Genomic DNA, 18,904 nt, shown 5'->3' with positions numbered 1-18,904 from the left:
CTTACATGCGTCTGAGTGAGTAAAAATAATTGAGTGCGTCTACTCCTGTGCTCCCCTACGGCTGAACAGAAGAAAGCGCAACGCAGGGGAGCGCAGGTAAAAATGGCCATGTGTAAGAGCCCTAAATGCTTGTGGTGAAAATCCCTTTACCCCCCTCTTCCGATAGGAAAGGACCAGCTATGGCAGGTACTGACGGCTGCACCCAAAGTGAGTGGTGCCTAATTGTCCCTGCCAGTCACTCCTGATAATTAAGTGCCCCCTAAATATGAACTCTCTACCAAAGCTTCAGCAACATGCGGTGTGTTATATGATTGTCTTTAGTTTCTGTTTAGATGTTCAGCCATTGCAGGAATACAACTCCCAGCACCCTATTCCAGCTGGAGCACTAAAGGACCCCCTAGTTGGTGGTTTTCTCTTGATTTTATTTAGAGAAGTCTAATATTTTACAGACTGTCTTTATTATCCCTCCCCTCTATTTCCTGCATGTGCCTGTCAGCCCTTCATCCCCATCTGTCATACATTACAGGTTTCTCCTCTTTAAACTAATGCCCCAGCTCAGTTGACAAGCCGGGTGGCCCATTCAGATCTCAGATAGCCCAGTTGCATGGAGAGTCACACACTTGCACTCAAATCTCTCATTTGGGAGAGCCGGGGTACCTGCTATCGACCCCCTTTCATTTGATCAAATCAAGCGCCTTTAATCAATTCCCTTTAATCTAATTCAGCAGCAGCCATGGATATTGTCAAGATGCAGATTTTCACCATGAGAATAAACTGCGTTTCAGTTACAGGCTGGGGGTTCAAAGACAGAAAGAAAGTAGGGGGGGGGGGTTATAGGAGCAGCGTTTTAGCAAAGCAAAAAAAACAGCTTTCTAGTTGTAAATTGGGGGGGAAAGAAGGGGGAATAGTAAATAAGGGAGGCACGTGTGAGATAAAGGAGAAAGCTCTGGAGCAGGTGGGGCAGTCTCATGGGGAATGGAAGGGCTGCTTGATTTAATTGATTAAGTCTCCCAGCAGACTAGATAGAGACTGGCACATTAATAAGGGAATAGAGAGAGGCCTGCAATAGGCACAGCACTCGGCTGAATATAAAAGGCAGCCAAGGATAAAATAGAGAGTGAGGTTTCAGCACAGATAGGAAGGTGCTTATCAACTGGCCATTTCTAATAAAGCTCAGCCTTCCTACTCAAAAGCGCCGACTTCTCCCTCTTCCCTTTATTTCTATTGGTTTTTTGTTCTCAGCGGGGGATTGAACCTTTGTCTTTGCATCTGGTTTCAAATGCTCCTCTCATCTATAATTATATTTCCCATCCCAGTGAAGATGATGCGCCAGGCTCCCCTGCTCTGTGCCCAACGGCTGACATGCAGTTTATGGGAAGCAGAGAGGAAAGACAGAGATCTATATGGACGTGGAACAGTGGAGCTTTAATTTTTTCCAGATAATAAGGGGATTTGTGTGTCTGTATAATGTACAGGGATGCCCAGGGCAGTGAAAACCTAAAGACGTGTTCAGTCTTATGCTTTACTTCCCCTGCACATTCATTTATTAGCAGTCCTGTGCCATGATGTCATACTCATCATCCCACAAGGTTGGCAGGGGATTCTGGGAGCTGTAGTTCACACTATTTGGGCAGCGGCACATCTCATGGACATGTATTTTTATAGGATAATGTTCTTGTCTGTTATTTATATGTAGTATCTTTTTTAAGTCAAAGGAGAACATCACAGGCAGGGAATAATCCAATACATTTGTCCCGGGTATTTAGTGGTTTGACCATATGAAACAATATCAGGTTTGCAGAATGTCAGCTGAGTTGCCCCCTTACCTGCTCTAAATAGACGCATAGTAAATCCACATTTGCATACTGCGCTGGTTTCTGTGCAGCCATGCTTAAAGTCTCAGTCTAAAGTCTTAGAATAAAAGGGATACTATCATGGGAAAAAACATTTTTTTCCAAATGAATCAGTTAATAGTGCTGCTCCAGCAGAATTCTGCACTGAAATCAATTTCTCAAAGGAGCAAACAGATTTTTTATATTCAATTTTGAAATCTGACATGGGGCTAGACATATTCTCAATTTCCCAGCTGCCCCAAGTCATGTGACTTGTGCTCTCATAAACCTCAATCACTCTTTACTGCTGTACTGCAAGTCAGAGTGATATCACCCCCCCTCCTTTTCCCCCCCAGCAGCCAAACAAAAGAACAATGGGAAGGTAACCAGATAGCAGCTCCCTAACACAAGATAACAGCTGCCTGGTAGATCTAAGAACAGTACGCAATAGTAAAAATCCATGTCCCACTGAGACACATTCAGTTACATTGAGAAGGAAAAACAGCAGCCTGCCAGAAAGCATTTCTCTCCTAAAGTGCAGGCACAAGTCACATGACTGGGGGCAGCTGGGAAATTGACAAAATTTCTAGCCCCATGTCAGATTTCAAAATTGAATATTCTCTTTTGAGAAATGGATTCCAGTGCAGAATTCTGCTGGAGTAGCACTATTAACTGATGCGTTTTGAAAAAAACATGTTTTCTGATGACAGCATCCCTTTAAAGGAACAGTAACACCAAAAATAAAAGTGTTTTAAAGTAATTAAAATATAATGTACTGTTGCCCTGCACTGGTACAACTGGTGTGTTTGCTTTAGAAACACTACTATAGTTCATATAAAAAAATTGCCCTTTAGTGAATCTGCCCCATAGTCTCTACTATTAGAGAGAAAATCAAACTGGAAGAGAAATGGTGGGCAGATCACTTCAACATGGAATACGTTAAGGGTGGGGTAGAATGACTCTTTAAAGAAACAGTAAGACCCAAATACATTTTAAGCTAATTAAAAATAACGTATTGTTGCCCTGCCTTGGTAAAAGCTGTGTGTTTGCTTTCGAAAGTCAACTATAGTTTATATAAATGGGCTGCTGTGTAGTCATGGGGGCAGTCATTGGAAGCACAGGATACACAGCGGAAAACAGATGCACTCTGCAAGATCCCATTGTATTCTATTACAGAGCTTATCTGTTATCTGCTGTGTATCCTGAGCCTTTTCTCCTTTTTCAGCTTGAATGGCTGCCTCCATGGTTACACAGCAGCCTATTTGTATAAATTATATAACCCTTAGTCCCTAGCAAACTGCTCAGTCTGGCAAGACAATGAGAATATGGAACATGGGAGGGAAATCCTTTCTGCTAAGGGCCCAAAATAAAGCACCAATACTTTCCCAAAGTACAGAAAGAATACAGGATTTGTTTGTACACTACTGCAGTACACAAATCTGATTGGCAGGGAAAGAGATAGGGCTGAACAGCTCACATGGGGCTCGTTGTTTGGGTGACTTTTGGGGAAGGCACATTCTACAGAATAGAGGACAACAGCTTACCCGTCTTTTGAAGTAATCTAGGTATCCTATAGGTCTAGCTGCTTATAGGCCATATTTTAACTGGTTGATGAAGTCTGGGAGAAGGTGCACAGACTGTTTTGTATATGCCATGGCATTACAATCAAAGTGTTTAATGTGACTGTTATTGCTTTATAAATACACCCCTTAAAGGGATACTGTCATGATTTTTATGGTGTCATTTTTATTTCTAAATTACACTGTTTAAACTGCAAATAATTAACTCTACCATATAAAATTTAATTCATAAACCAACAAGTGTATTTTTTTAGTTGTAAGGTTGGTGTGTAGGTGCATCTCAGGTCATTTTGCCTGGTCATGTGCTTTCAGAAAGAGCCAGCACTTTAGGATGGAACTGCTTTCTGGCAGGCTGTTGTTTCTCCTAATCAATGTAACTGAAGGAGTCACCGTGGGACATGGATTTTAACTTTTGAGTGCTGTTCTTAGATCTACCAGGCAGCTGTTATCTTGTTACCTTCCCATTGTTCTGTTGATAGACTGCTGATGGGCTGCTGGGAAGAAAGGGAGGGGGTGATATCACATGACTGAGGGTGCCTGGGAAACTGACATGTCTAGCACTATGTCAGATTTCAAAATTAAATATAAAAAGATCTGTTTGCACTTTTGAAAAACAGATTTCAGAAGTCTGCGAGAGCAACACTATTAACTGATGTGTTTTCCAGTGACAGTATCCCTTTAAAGGAACAGTTCGGTGTAAAAATAATAGCTGGCTAAATAGATAGATTGTGCAAAATAAAAAATGTTTCTAATATAGTTAGTTAGCCAAAAATGTAATGTATAAAGACTGGATGTGTAACATAATAGCCAGAACACTACTTCCTGCTTTTCAGCTCTCTAACTCTGAGTTAGTCAGTAACTTTAAGAGGGGCCACATGGGACATAACTGTTCAGTGAGTTTGCAATTGGTCCTCAGCATTCAGCTCAGATTCAAAAGCAACAGTTATCACTCATGTGCTCCCCCCTCAAGTAACTGATTGGTTACTGCCTGGTAACCAATCAGTGGAAACCAAGAGAGCTAAAAAGCAGGAAGTAGTGTTCTGGCTATTATGTTAGACATCCAGTCACTCCAGCCTTTATACATTACATTTTTGCCTAACTAACTATATTAGAAACATTTTTTATTTTGCACAGCCTATCTATTTTTCCTGGTTTTATTTTTATACTGAACAATTCTTTTAATGTAATTTGTAGTATGCCCTCTTTTAAGGAAAGCCTCCCACAGTACACAGCCTATATATTGAATTGCTTTACTGTAAGATTCATGGAACTGAAACAGTAAAGAGGCAAAACGCCAGCCAGGTTGAGTGATTAGTGTTCTAAAATCAGATTGGGCCAGAATATCGGCTAATTGTTATATCCATATTAGGAATGTTACACTGTTAGGGCTCTTACACATGAGCGTTCTGACCTGCGCTCCCCTGCGTTCCGTTTTTTGGCGTTCAGCCGCAGGGGAGCGCAGGAATAGACGCAAGTCATTATTTGAAATGGGGCTGTACTCACTCAGGCGCGTGTAGGCGCCGAACGCAGGAAAAATGCAGCATGTTGCGTCTGAACCTGCGTTCGGCGCCTACACGCGCCTGAGTGAGTACAGCCCCATTTCAAATAATGACTTGCGTCTATTCCTGCGCTCCCCTGCGGCTGAACGCCAAAAAACGGAACGCAGGGGAGCGCAGGTCAGAACGCTCATGTGTAAGAGCCCTTAAGGGGTAGATGGCGCCTTAGATTGTAAGCTCCACTGGTGTAGGGACTGATGGAAATGATGTATAATCCCTGTAAAATGCTCTGCAAAATATTGTTGTTGTTTATAAATAAAGCCTAATAATTATATTCAAGTTTGGAAAACACAAAATTACAACAATAGGCTTTTGGCAATTAATGAGCGAGAATAAATCAGAGTAATGCCAGTAACCTGCAAGGCTGATTTATTTTTTTACTTCCACTTGAATCTTTCAGAGCTCTCTCACTACAATAAGACTCGCAGGCAAACTGTTCCTAATACAAACACTAATGTGGACATTGGGGGTGCGCAAATCGTTTCCTTATCCCCAAACCTGATTTAATGATAATTATAATACTGATCCTCGTTAGGTTCTTAGTTCTCTAATTGTGAAAATCTATGTTGTGCAGCGAAAGTTTCCAGCGCATTTTCAATGTCAACACGTGATTAGGTCGTGACGTCCTTATGATCAATTGAGTAGAATTAATTAAATACAAAGGATAGATTTTTTTTTTTTTTTAATGAAAATGTAATGTGATCTCCTTTGTACGTGTGCAATATTCTAACTGCCAATTAGGTTTCCCTGTTTTTGGGTTTCTCTATTTTCTGTACATATATTTAATAATTTCATTGTTGTGAGGCTTAAATCACATTTTAGAGGGTCCTCCGGGTAGATAAGAGTAAATCAGGCTCAGTTTCTAAGGAGGACTAAATGAATTGTGGATTTACTTTTGATAAAAAAAAAGCCATTGTGTATCCATATGTGCTACCAGCCAACACAATTATATATATATATATATATATATATATATATATATATATATATATATATATATATATATATATATATATATATGTATATATATATATGTATATATATATAGATCTGCATTAAGAGTTCTTTATACTATAATAAAGATCTGCTCTTTTAGAAAGGGAGCGGGGAAAATACTCGTATAAAAGGCATGATCATATGAAAGCTGCATTTAATTAATAGAAGGAGCAGATTTTCAAGAAAAGCCAGGCTAGGATATTCATTTATTATGTAATGCATTCAGTTTGGGATGCTCCATTATCCGTCAGCTACAGCTAGAACTCAATCCTTTGTTCCATAAAACGTCCCTGAATATGTTGGGGAATAAAGGGAGAAATAGGGAGAAAGCTTTTACCTACTCGAAATCTGGCAAAGAAATATGTAATTGGTTCAAGCTTTAAGGATAAAGCCATTAACCTATAGAATAACATATAGCAAGGACAATATTTACCATGGCATGAAGGCAGCATGGGAAGGTTCAGCATCAAGGAGAAATCATGATTCAGTGGGAACGGAATATGAATTAGGCGATCCCCCCCCTAGAGCAGGATTTGAAGAGAAGCAGACTGATTGTCCTGTAATTCTCAGTAAGATGTGCTGTTGCACCCAAATCTGCAAATCAATGAATACATTGAATCATTTCTCTGTGTATATTGGCAGTCTGGTCTTTTAAAGGTAAATCCCCAATGCCGAGATATCTGTCTGTTTGCTGCAGTTGCCTTCAACCTGTGAGAGAGTTAATCAGAAAAAAAAGGCAGGACATTTTAGCTGCACGCAAGGAAAATAATGGAATTAATCGAAGCATTTTATTTTATGCAAATTGCATACTGGGAATATTTTAAGATGGAGGTTGAATGCATTAATGTGCAAAGGCTGTGTTTTTAGTATATATATATACAGGTATGGGACCTGTCATGCAGAATGTTCAGGACCTGGCGTTTTACACATAACAGGTCTTTCCATAATTTGGATATACCTTAAGTCTACTAAAAAATAATTTGAACATGACTTAAACCCAATATGAGTATTGCCTCTAATAAGGATTAACAATATCTTAGTTTGGATCAAGTACAAGGTACTGTTTTATTATTACAGAGAAAAAGGAAATTTTTTAAAAATTCTCAAATATTCATTTAAAATGGAGTCTATGGAAGATGGCCTTCCCATAATCTGGACCTTTCTGAATAATGGGTTTCTGTTATCCCATACCTGTATATATATATTAGATTAGGGATGCACTGAATCCACTATTTTGGATCCGGCAGAACCCCCGAATTCTTTGTGAAAGATTTGGCTGAATACTGAACCGAATCCGAACCCTAATTTATATATGGCAATTAGGGGTGGGAAGGGGAAAAAATTTTTACTTCCTTGTTTTCTGACAAAAAGTCATGCGATTTCCCTCCCCACCCCTAATTTGCATATGCAAATTAGTATTCGGTTCGGCTGGTCAGAAGGATTCAGCAGAATCCGAATCCTGCTGAAAAAGGCGGAATCCTGGCTGAATCCCGAACCGAATCCTGTATTCGGTGCATCCCTAATATATATATATATATATATATATATATATATATATATATATATATATATATATATATATGATATAATTGTTTCTGTAGCTTACTTACATATACGGGTATGGGACCTGTTATCCAGAATGCTCGGGACCTGGGGGTTTCTGGATAACGGATATTTCGGTAATTTGGATCTTCATACCTTAAGTCTACTAGAAAATCATGTAAACATTTAATAAACCAAATAGGCTGGTATTGCCTCCAATAAGGACTAATTATATCTTAGTTTGGATCAAGTACAAGGTACTATTTTATTATTACAGAGAAAAAGGAAATCATTTTATAAAAAATTGGATTATTTGGATAATATGAAGTCTATGGGAGATTGCCATTCCATAATTTGTAGCTGTCTGAATAACAGGTTTCCAGATAACAGATCCCATACCTGTATCACAAACCTGAGCCTTATATTTACTAGGATCAAAGAGGATTTTGTGTTGAGATCCTTTTTTATTCACATCCATCTTTGCAACATAAGGGCCTGTTTCAAAGAAAAAAAGATGAATAGAAAAAAATTAACAATCTTCCAACAAATATGTATATAATTATTCACTTTTTAGGTCATGTTTATGCTGCTCTGGGTTTCATCCAGTTTAATGGGTGCTACACTGCCTTTTAAGGAAGGCAATATATTTGATCATAATTATGGGGGGGGTATTCGGCACAAAAAAATGGTAAAAACTTTACTTTAAATTATTTAATATTTTAAATTATGAAAAAACTATTTTCATTTTTTTTTTTCAGTTACATACGCTAAATAGTGATTTTAGGCTGCACTGATCCACAGTTAATAATAGATAAGTGGCATTGCTAAACTTATCAATTTTGATGTGAATTTTTGCAGAGATGGCAAATGACAGAATAAATAGAATAATAATAATAAATAATAATAGAATAAATAGAGTGCACAATGTTTAGACTTTGTGTAACGGGTTCTATTTGCCCTTGGGGTATCACAGCTACACAGCAGTTGTCTTTTCTTAAGCCAAAGTCCAGGCTAAGAAACAACAGCTAAAGATCTGACTGTTCTTATGGATTTTAGTAAATGTAATGCTGTTAGGGATGTACCAAATGCAAAAGATCATCAAAAGAGCTGAACAAAATCACAATCTCGATACAAATATTCACATTTTCACAAATGTTTTCTTTTCAACAGTCCCGGGAAAATAGAGACAAGTATTTATTCAAATCAAGTCCCTTAGCCAAATCCAAATCTGGCAAAAAAAATTCTCAAATACTACGTTGTTTTGGAATCTGGTGCCCAAAAATACTTTACTTTTCCAATAAGTTCATACAATTCCTCATACTGTCGGACAGCTACGAGTCCCATAATCTTCAGCTGAAAGAATGTTGCCTGTTCCCTCTCCCTCCCTGTGTAATTGTTGTAATTGTTCACACATCAGTCAGTAATTCTGCAACAGCTCAAGCAAAGCCCTATTTTATTTTGTTATTATTTATTATTTAATTTTTTTCAATAATGTTTACAGAAAAAAAGAAAAAGGAAAGTTTGTAATAAAGTATAACATATAAAAACATTATGCTTATGTATCATTAATATATAGCTTTATGCATCTTTTGCATTAATCCTTCAGGCTTCTGTGTAGAGAGGGAGAGTTGCCAAGTGTAATGGCTTCTGATTGTCTTTGTCCAGGGGCAAAGAATCTTTCATCTTTCTACGAATTCCTTATGTAGAAGCAATGATCTTGGGTTGGCGACTCTCCAAGTACTGGGCCCACGGGTACCACTCCAGCTCCCCCTCGTAGGTCCTATCCAGGAGTTTGTCCCTAATGGATTCCATTGCTCTGATCCAGTTCACCTTGGTCTCCAATGTTTGCCTACCTGGAATTTGCGGTCGTTTCCTTTCTTTTCCAATTATGTTTATTGGCATTTTGAATAAACAAAAGGAATAAAAGCAGGAAAGCAGTAGCTCACCAAAACATTTGTAGATTTTCATAATAAAAGGAATATTACATACCAATTAATTGTTAACAAAACATCAAATATTGACCTTAACAAAATTCATCATGGAAAATAAGAATTATATCAAAGTCCACCAAGTATGTAGGAATGTAGGAATGACCCCTGTTCTCCAAATTCTCTAAAGCAGAGGGAGTGGTCTGGATAACCGATAAGTTTGCAGATATGTGTAGGGGTGTAGTACCAACGAAATATAATTTTATATGCTCTATCGCTGGAGACAGATGTTCTTTTGGCTGTTTCCCACATGTATGACCAAGACTTTTCAGATATCGTAAGATCTAGATCTACATCCCATTTTGTCATGTATGGCTGATGGAAGTCAGTGTTGTCTGATGAAAGACAGCTATAAAGCAGAAAGATTAGGTGTAATTGGTAAGAGTGTTTGAAGCACATGGTTTCAAAATAGGTTGGATGTTATATTGTTTGGTTTTTAACCTCAGTTTCTGCATAGTGTCTGAGTTGTAGGTATCGGAAAAAAATTGTGAGCATGGAATGTTGTGTTCTTCTTTACATTTTTGAAAGGGTATTGTAGACTGGTCTGGGTGAAAGGATGCAATGTTGACCATATTTGTGTCTATCCAGGGTTTAAAATCTGTGGGGTTACAATGTTACATCCTGGTGGCAATTTCTTGTTATACTTAATTTCATCTTGATATCTATTGAGTCCCACAGTTCTAGTGCTTGTTGTGATGTGGGCAGGAGGTTTCTGGGAATGGCTCTGTATTTGCTTCGTATCCAAAATAAATGGGAAAGTTATAAAGGGGCTGTGTAATGGTTTTTGATGTCTTTCCATGGCTCTTCTGTTGGGGCATGTATTTGGATCATAACCTTTAGTCTGCTGGCTAAGTAGTATCTATAAATATGTGGAACTCCCAGCCCTCCTATGGACTTAGGCTTAGTCATAATAGTCGCCTTAATTCTGGGTCTCTTTCCCCCCCATATGAAGACTAATATGGCCTTTTGCAGTGAGGAGACTGTTTTTTCTGCAAAGTGTATCGGTAGTGTCCTAAATAGATATAGAAGCCTTGGTAGTAATGTCATCTTCACAGCTGCTATTCTACCAAACCAAGAGAGGTGATATGTATGCCATATGGACAAATCTTTTTTTGAGCTTGTCAATCAGTTTTGGGTAGTTAGTTTATATAGGGTGGCATAGGTTGGTGGAAGGTGAATTCCAAGATATGCTAGGGATTTGTTTTCCCATTTGTAGTCAAAATTAAGTTGAAGTAGTTTCAGATCTGGCTCAGACATTTTCACTGGTAATGCGTGTGATTTTGTGGGATTCATTTTGTATCCAGATATCCGTTGGAAACAATTTAATGTCTGGATTATTTTTAATGGCATGGGCCAGGGGTTCAAAGGATAAAGCAGGATAATAGTGACAAAGGGCATCCCTGACGTGTCCCTCCATTTATCTCTATCTATTTGGACTTGAGACCCATACTGAGCACCCGTGCTGACGGAGCTGCGTATAGTTGTCTAAGTCCCGCAATGAATGAATGTGGTATTTGTAGTTTTTCTTAGACTGCAAACATATAGTTCCAGTCCACTCTATCAAATGCTTTTTGCACATCTAGGGATAGAGGTAGGGAAGAGACCAGTAATTTTGGTGCAAGACATTAATCGCATTAATCGCTATCAGCTGTTTGGCGCCCTGGCACAAATCCTACCTGATCCTTGTGAATGATCTTAGGAAGTAGCGTGGAGAGTCTATTGGCTTATATTTTTGCACAACATCTTAATGTCTGTGTTGATAAGTGAGATCGGCCTATAGCTTTCACAGTCGTGAGGATCTTTCCCTGGTTTTAATATCATTGTTATGGATGCTGTTTGCATGTGTTGTGTTAACGGTGACCCCTCCAGGAGCGACTGGTAAAGGTCTTTTAGATGTGATATTAAAGGACCACATGTTTTGTAATATTTTGCTGTAAAGCCGTCTGGTCCAGGGGCTTTGCTGGGTTTGGAATTTTTGATCACTGATTCAATTTCCTCTACTGCTATTGGTGCAGCTAGCATCTTGTTTTGTTTTTCATATTTAGTTGTGGGGGGTCCAATTTGTCAAAAATTCTCCTGCAAGGTTGATCTCTGGAGCTTTATCTGCTGTGTATAGTTTAGTATAAAAATTGCTGAATGTATTAAGTATTTGATTTGTATCTCTTGTTATTGTCAAGGCTGGATTTGCGTCCCCGGCACCCCAAGGCCTAGCGGTCCTAGCGCCCGCCGTCGGAGGCCTCGGGGTCCTAGCACACGCTCCGCACGCACCCCCCTCCCGCGAGTGCGCATACATACATGCGCTATTGCGCTGGGGAACGCTGTGTTACCAATGCAGCTGGGCGGCATGCCACCCCTAAACTTTCGCTGCCGTAGGCCCGGGCATATGTGGCCTTGCCACAAATCTGGGCCTGTTTATAGTTCCTGATGGTGTCCGTATGGCATGGATCGTTTGTGTCGAGTGTAGGGCTTTTAGTTTGCGAGTTAACTTTGTGTGTGGTTTGTTGGCATGTTCATAGTACCAGTAATTGGTTTTTCTCATAGTATAGGCCGCCTTATCTGAGAGTACTTGTATCAGTTGTGCTGTTGTGTCTTGTATTTCTCTAGTGTTCCCTGGGGACAGTTTCGTTTTATGTGTAATGGCTGTAATTTTTGTGAAAGTTGTTTTGTTTTTTCCTGTTTTTTTTATGATGGGAAGCGTGTTTGATTAAAATCCCTCTGATTATTGCTTTATGTGCATCCCATCTAATAGCTAGAGATGTGTCCTGAGGGGTATTGTTTTTCAAGTATTCTTTAAGCAAAACCCTATTTACAAAACTTACAAAAATTGCAAATCGATTTAAACTTCCATTGCTGCTTCCATTACAAATGTCCTGTGTGCTTGCATCCTCCCATCTCAGACATGGTAAACTCTAAGGAGCCCTATTTTTTCTACGAATCTCTAAAAGTTTGTCGTTTTCCTATTTTTCTTAAAAGCTCTAAAATTTAGAGATTTATTAAGTGTAAAAACCATCAAAATCTCTAATACAAAAATTCAGCAGGTAAAAGTTGTCAAGGTCCTATAGAAGTCAACGGGACAAACTTTTAGAGATTTGTGGAAAAAATAGAAATCTGAATGTTAGTAAATTGTAGGGATGCACCGAATCCACTATTTTGGATTCGGCCAAACCCCCGAATCCTTCGCGAAAGATTCAGCCGAATACCGTACTGAATCCTAATTTTCATATGCAAATTAGGGGTTGGAAGGGAAAAATTTTTTACTTCCTTGTTTTGTGAAAAAAAGTCCTGCGATTTCCATCCCCGATTAGGATTAGGATTCGGATTCGGTTCGGCCGGGCAGAAGGATTCGGCCGAATCCGGATCCTGCTGAAAAAGGCCGAATCCTGGCCGAATCCCGAACCGAATCCTGGATTCGGTGCATCCCTAGTAAATTGGCTGATCCTAGACCATTTTAATTAATTCAGACTTTTAGAGGTTTTCAGATTTTTTTTTTCCTTTAGAAATTGTCCAAAGTTTTTTAAAGGAATTTGTATTATTCTTTTTTTTTTGGATCGCTCAGATCTGCTAGTACTTTTTTTATTTGAATATTTTAAAACATTTTGTGACAGTTTTGGAGAAATTGAGTTTAGTCGTTGTTTGAAAAACCTCAAAAACCACTAAAATGAGACTGTTGATAAATAGGCCTCCACGTCCTCCTTTGTCCTACACCACTCCTATTCCTGCCCCTATTCCTACCTTCTATAAAATGAACAGTAAAGCTGGCCACAGACGCAAAGATCCAATCGTACAAATCAATGTACAATCGGACTTTCCTATCTCCCGACCCGCCACTAACCATTCAGATCAAAGTCTTACCAGTCAGATTAGTTAAAGAACAGATCAGCAATGTTCTGCCCCTGACAGCAATCGTACGATATCTATGTCCAACCAAAGCTAGTGACAGTCTCCCACTGAAAATCGTACGATCGGCAATACACGCAGAGATATTATCGGCAGCCAACAGAAATTTTCTAACCTGTCCGATCGACCAAACGACCGATCTCCGCCGGACGAAAAATGTCAGGACTCTCCACACACGTCCCTGAAAATCGTACAAATCCTTGATTCTCACAATGAGAGCTTTGCGTCTATGGCCAGCTTAACACAACACAAGAGAAACACTATGGGGCAAATTCACTAAGATTCATAGTTGTGCCAGGCGTAACTTCGCCGCACTTCGCCAGGCGTAGTTTCGCCAGCGCTCCGCAAATTCACTAAAATCCGAAGTTGCGCTCAGGGGTAGCGTAAGGTTGCGAAGTTGCACTAGCGTTGATTCGCTAAGCGCAGTTTTTGCGTAGTTACGTCCGTTGCGCAAATTCGCCAGGCGTAAGGGTGCGAAGTAACACTAGCGAATTGACGCCAGCGTTTGTTAGTGAATTTGCGAAGTAATGAAAATGACGAACGCTAGCGAATTGACGCATAGTGAATTTGCCCCTATATGTCTATGTTTATTGAGCTGGTTAAGTCTCCTTCCATTCATTTACAAACCAGCATGTCAGTCATGCTTTATGGCTTATATTCCAGTTAACACGTTATTCCTACTACAGTGGTTGGAGATCCTTTCTAAAAACCTTACGTTTACATCACCGCAGGATTTTGAGCCTTTAACAGGATTAATTAGAGTGAGTGACATAAGAAAGCTTAGCCTGCCAAAGGAAACAACTCCACAACAGCTTTAAAATAGGGTGTTTTGTGAAAACCGAGTATAGTCAGTAAAATAAAAAAAAATATTTTAAAAGGATATTTTGGGTTAATAATAATAGTGTCTTGCTGGAATATTTACTTACGTTGGAAGGCAGCGTTCCTGAAGGTTAAGATCCTGAGAAATGCTTATTAAAAGCAGGGAATATAATTGAATAATTAGGAAAAAAAACATATATACAAAAATGTGGCCAGGAAGCTGTGTGAGGCAGCAAGTAGGCACCTTGCTGTGCATATTATGTTAAACATAATATAGTGCCGTTTACTAAAAAGAAGAAAAATCATCTTAAAAGAGAGATATAGTAAATCATACCAAGGCAGTTTAAAGAAGAATATTCCACCTATAAAATTCTATATGTAAAATTACCTGTGGGTGGGGAAATATTTTGTCTCATGTTCCAGTCCCAGTAACATTTCTATTTATACATTCACTAGTGCTGCACTTTGGTAAATGAAATAACAGGTGCAGCAGCGTTTACTCCAGCCCTAGTCACCCATAAGATCATGCTGGAATGCACACTGCATCTGGTTGCTATGGGTTGCTATACCTGGGGCAAATCTTGCACCTTTAGAAAAAGAAAAAATTGCCTGCGTGAAAATGTCTGCAATCTATAGAAGGTGAAACTGGCATCTGGCAGGTTCATGTAATGATAATATTTGCGATGGCCCTAACTGAATGTATTCAGCACTCTGGGCCCCAGTTAAGCCTCTGATAACAATCAGAATCATATGTTATTGTAAAAAACAATCCTGTACCACTGACAGTACAGGTACAGGATTCATTATGCAAAAACCCATTATCCAGAAAGTTCCGAATTGCGGGAAGACCATCTACCATAGAGTTCATTTTAATAATTTTTACATTTTAAAAAGTATTTCCTTTTTCTCTGAGATACAATGAATGCCTATTGGAAGCAAAGCAATCTTATTGGGTACAATTAACATTTAAATATTTTTCGTTGTAGACAAAGTAGGAGATTCAAATGATAGAAAGACACTTTATCCAGAAAACCCCAGGTCCCAAGCATTCTGGATAACAGGTCCCATACCTGTATTACCTGCCCCCAGCAGCCACAGGGTTTCTGTTTCTATTCTTTTGCCCTTGTGGGGAGACATTGTTTTAGGTACCAGAACAACTGTATTAATAAACTAGGGAAGAAATGTTACAATTTCCAGTCATTTTCAACCTACAGGCCTCCAGTTGCTGCTATGTAGCTGTACGTGTGTGTGGGGGGTTCGCACTAGAGTCCTGCAGCAGGTCGGGTACCCGCGGGGACCTGCGAAAACCTGCGGTACCCTGCGGGTTGTGGGTAGAAGTTCTGGGTGCGGGTATAGACGCGGGTCGGAGGTTCTGCGGGTTTGCGGGTTGGGCTGCAGGTCTTCTCAATAATTTTTACTCCTTTTTTCTGATCATGTCTACTTCCAATGATGTCACTTCCGGTTTACAATAACAGCACTTCCTGTTTTACTCCTTTTTTTCTGATCACGCCTACCTCCGATGATGTCACTTCCGGTTTACAATGGCAGCACTTCCGGATTCTTGATGGTCAGCGGGTTGCGGGTCCGGATTGTGGATAAGGTACTTGCGGGTCGGGTAGAGGGTCCAATCGGGTATGAATGCGGGTTGCTGGTCAAGGTTGCGGATTGCAGGTACGGGTCGGGTACGGGTTCCAAAAAATGGACACACGCAGGACTCTAATTCGCACACTAAACATTCTTGGCATTAACAGAAATTTTGTAAAGTTAGGGCCCCAAACTTCTGATGTTACAAGGGGCCCTTTATTTCATCTGACTCATGTCCTGAATATGGATGCATTTTGGGACAAGGACTTTGGCAGAATGTATGTAACAAGAGTGCAGAAAGCAGCCAGGAGGAGATTATTATGCTGAACATAACCTTATTATGCATAACTGTAATACCTCATTCCTTGGGAGGTTCTGACCCAGAGGTTGTAGTTGAGCAACAGAGAGAAAGAATTCCGATTTGTGAAACAATAAAGTGACTGTGCACAGAAATGTAGCGAGTGTTCCAGAAGGAGTTAACTTGCTTGTGTTCATGAGACTCACGTACTGAGGAAGTGATCCAACGTGTGGGACAAGATCCAGCTCTGCTTATACTCACTGCTGCATTTCAGGATTCCAATGGCAAAAGTGACACAATGAATTTTCCCACTGGAGACAGGCCCGGACTGGCAATAAGTGGGTTCTGGCAAATGCCAGAGGGTCTGCTGTAAGTTTCCATAGACAGTAACTATTTATTGGGCTGGTGGGGGGCTGTTTGGGCCTCTGTGTTAACTGTTTGGGTCTCTGTGTACCTGAAATGCCAGTTTGATTTTCAGTCCTGGAGACTGGAGACTTTCCCATTAGGCCTTGTAACTGCACATAACTAGTGATGGGCGAATTTGACCCATTTCGCCGAAATACATTGAAGCCAATGGGAGACAAATATTTTGGACGCTCAACAATTTTTTTCACCCATTGGAGTTCATGGGAGTCATTTTCACTGGAAATTTGTCTACAATGTTGTTGATCACTACACATAGCGTTTAGTGCTGCCCAGTTGCTAAATGCCAGGGGATTTGTACCCACTAGTGAGGACTAAAGGCCCGGTCATTCCAGGGGCACCAAGCATTTGCGCAATACTGTAAGTTATTTCCTTCTGCAATGAAACCAACCAATGTGTAGCACATGCAATGGCAGCCACAATTGTAATCAACATCTACTAAGGAAACCTCGGTAATAAATGAATAATGTGTGTTTTCCAGTTGCTGCGTAGTATATCTATGAAAGGGCAAAGAGTAATCAAATCCCTCTTCCAGGTAATACAAATCTACCCTTATTTACTTAACTAAAGGAAGTATTGCAAATTATCAGGGAGAAAAATCCCCAGTTCTCTCCTCATCATGATGTTTAACAGTGTGTGTCAGTTGGAGAGAATGGTTTTGGGAAAAGATAAGAAAGAAAGAATAATGGTACCTTAATCGTTGCACTCCTTACATGCAGTAGACTGCCTTGCCTGCCAGGGGGCATGTCCCATTTAACTGATATATATATATATATATATATATATATATATATATATATATATATATATATATATATATATATATATATATTGTATATACAAATGTGGCAACTTCATTGTTAAAGATTTAAAGTATATTCAAATTTAGAAATCTATCAATCTAACAAATTTGGCAACTAAAACCTAGTAATTCTGTAGAGGTCAATAAGAGGGGTATTTTCGAGCATTCATGCTATTTTATAATTCAATTTTTTTTTTTAAAGTTGGAATTTTTAAAAAAATTTTTAAAAAAATGGAATATGTTTTCATGACAAATCAAATTTTTCTTTACAAATTAAAGCAAATTTTTCCAATTCGAGTGTTTCAGTTGAGAAAAAAGGCTTTTCTTTTTGCAATCAAATTTCACTTTTGAAAATGTATGAATTCTTCATTATAAACCAGAATTTTAAAGACTTCAAAAAAATGGGGAAATATCAACCAGTTCCTTAAGAAAAATTGGCAGTTTTTATAGGCCTAATTTTGAAGTGCTAAACATTTGTGTTTGGTCTGGAATGACACCTACCTAAATGCAGTTTTATAGTTGCCACAGGGTGCAATAAAACCATGGTTCCTTTGTGTTAAAAAAAAAAACTGTACAATAGTATCACATAAAAACAAAAGTTAATATCACGTAAAAACAAGGTTTTTACGTTTATATTTAATGAAAAGTGAGAGAGAAAGAGGTCTTTTCCTCCCCAAGTCTTATTAATACAAAAAGGTTCAGTGAATTGGGAGTTATTATGCCAGAAATAATATAATTTCAGTACAATTTTGAGTGCTAAACCTGCAGTCATTTTTACCGCTCCTTAGTGAATTTGCCCAATACTGTTTTTTCTTTTGTGCTCTGATTAGAGCGGCTAATGTGCTAAATTTCATCTGACATAATGCAGAGGCTGCAACTGAAAGAGATCCCAACTGACTGTGTGGTTAGTTAGCCTAACTGAAAGTCAATTAGCAAACTGCTGCATTATGTCGCTTCAACAAACGTCAAACAAAAAAAGCCACCTGTGTGGTTTCACCTAAGGTAACAAAAACCTGATGTGTTCTTTAACAGTCACATGCAGAAAACAGCTATTCAGGCTCAGATTAAGTCTAAGATTAAGCGCTGTCTCTCTTTGAAGAATTTGCCTTTATATATTCAATAATATATATAATATTTAATAATAATGTAATATGTAATAAATATACATATGCATTTATTTGTTACTATTGTTATGGTTTATATTTGTTTATGTGCAGTGTACTTATCAGATCATAACCAACTGGATAGTAATAATGTATTTAAAGACCCACAATAAGCATGTTAAACCTAGTGCAAGATTGTTTTACAGTTTGTATATTATTTAAAATAAATTTTGCTTTTGTACAGGAACATTGCCACTTTAATGGAATGCTGCACTTTGTAAAATGATGTTTGGTTATGTGTCTAATTCTGGCATCAAGAAGAGGCGTCGATATAGAGCTGAAGCTTTATTCATGGCTTTTTACACAACTTTGTATTTCTCTGGCACTTGATTTTGTCCCACTGACTTCAGTCTAGACTGGTGTAAAAATAACGGTGCAAATGGTGTAAAATCAATGACCTGCCTTCAGAAATATTGCAAGCACC

This window comes from Xenopus laevis, chromosome 6L (assembly GCF_017654675.1).
Source record: "Xenopus laevis strain J_2021 chromosome 6L, Xenopus_laevis_v10.1, whole genome shotgun sequence".
NCBI lineage: Eukaryota > Metazoa > Chordata > Amphibia > Anura > Pipidae > Xenopus > Xenopus laevis.
This window is presented reverse-complemented; position numbering follows the sequence as displayed.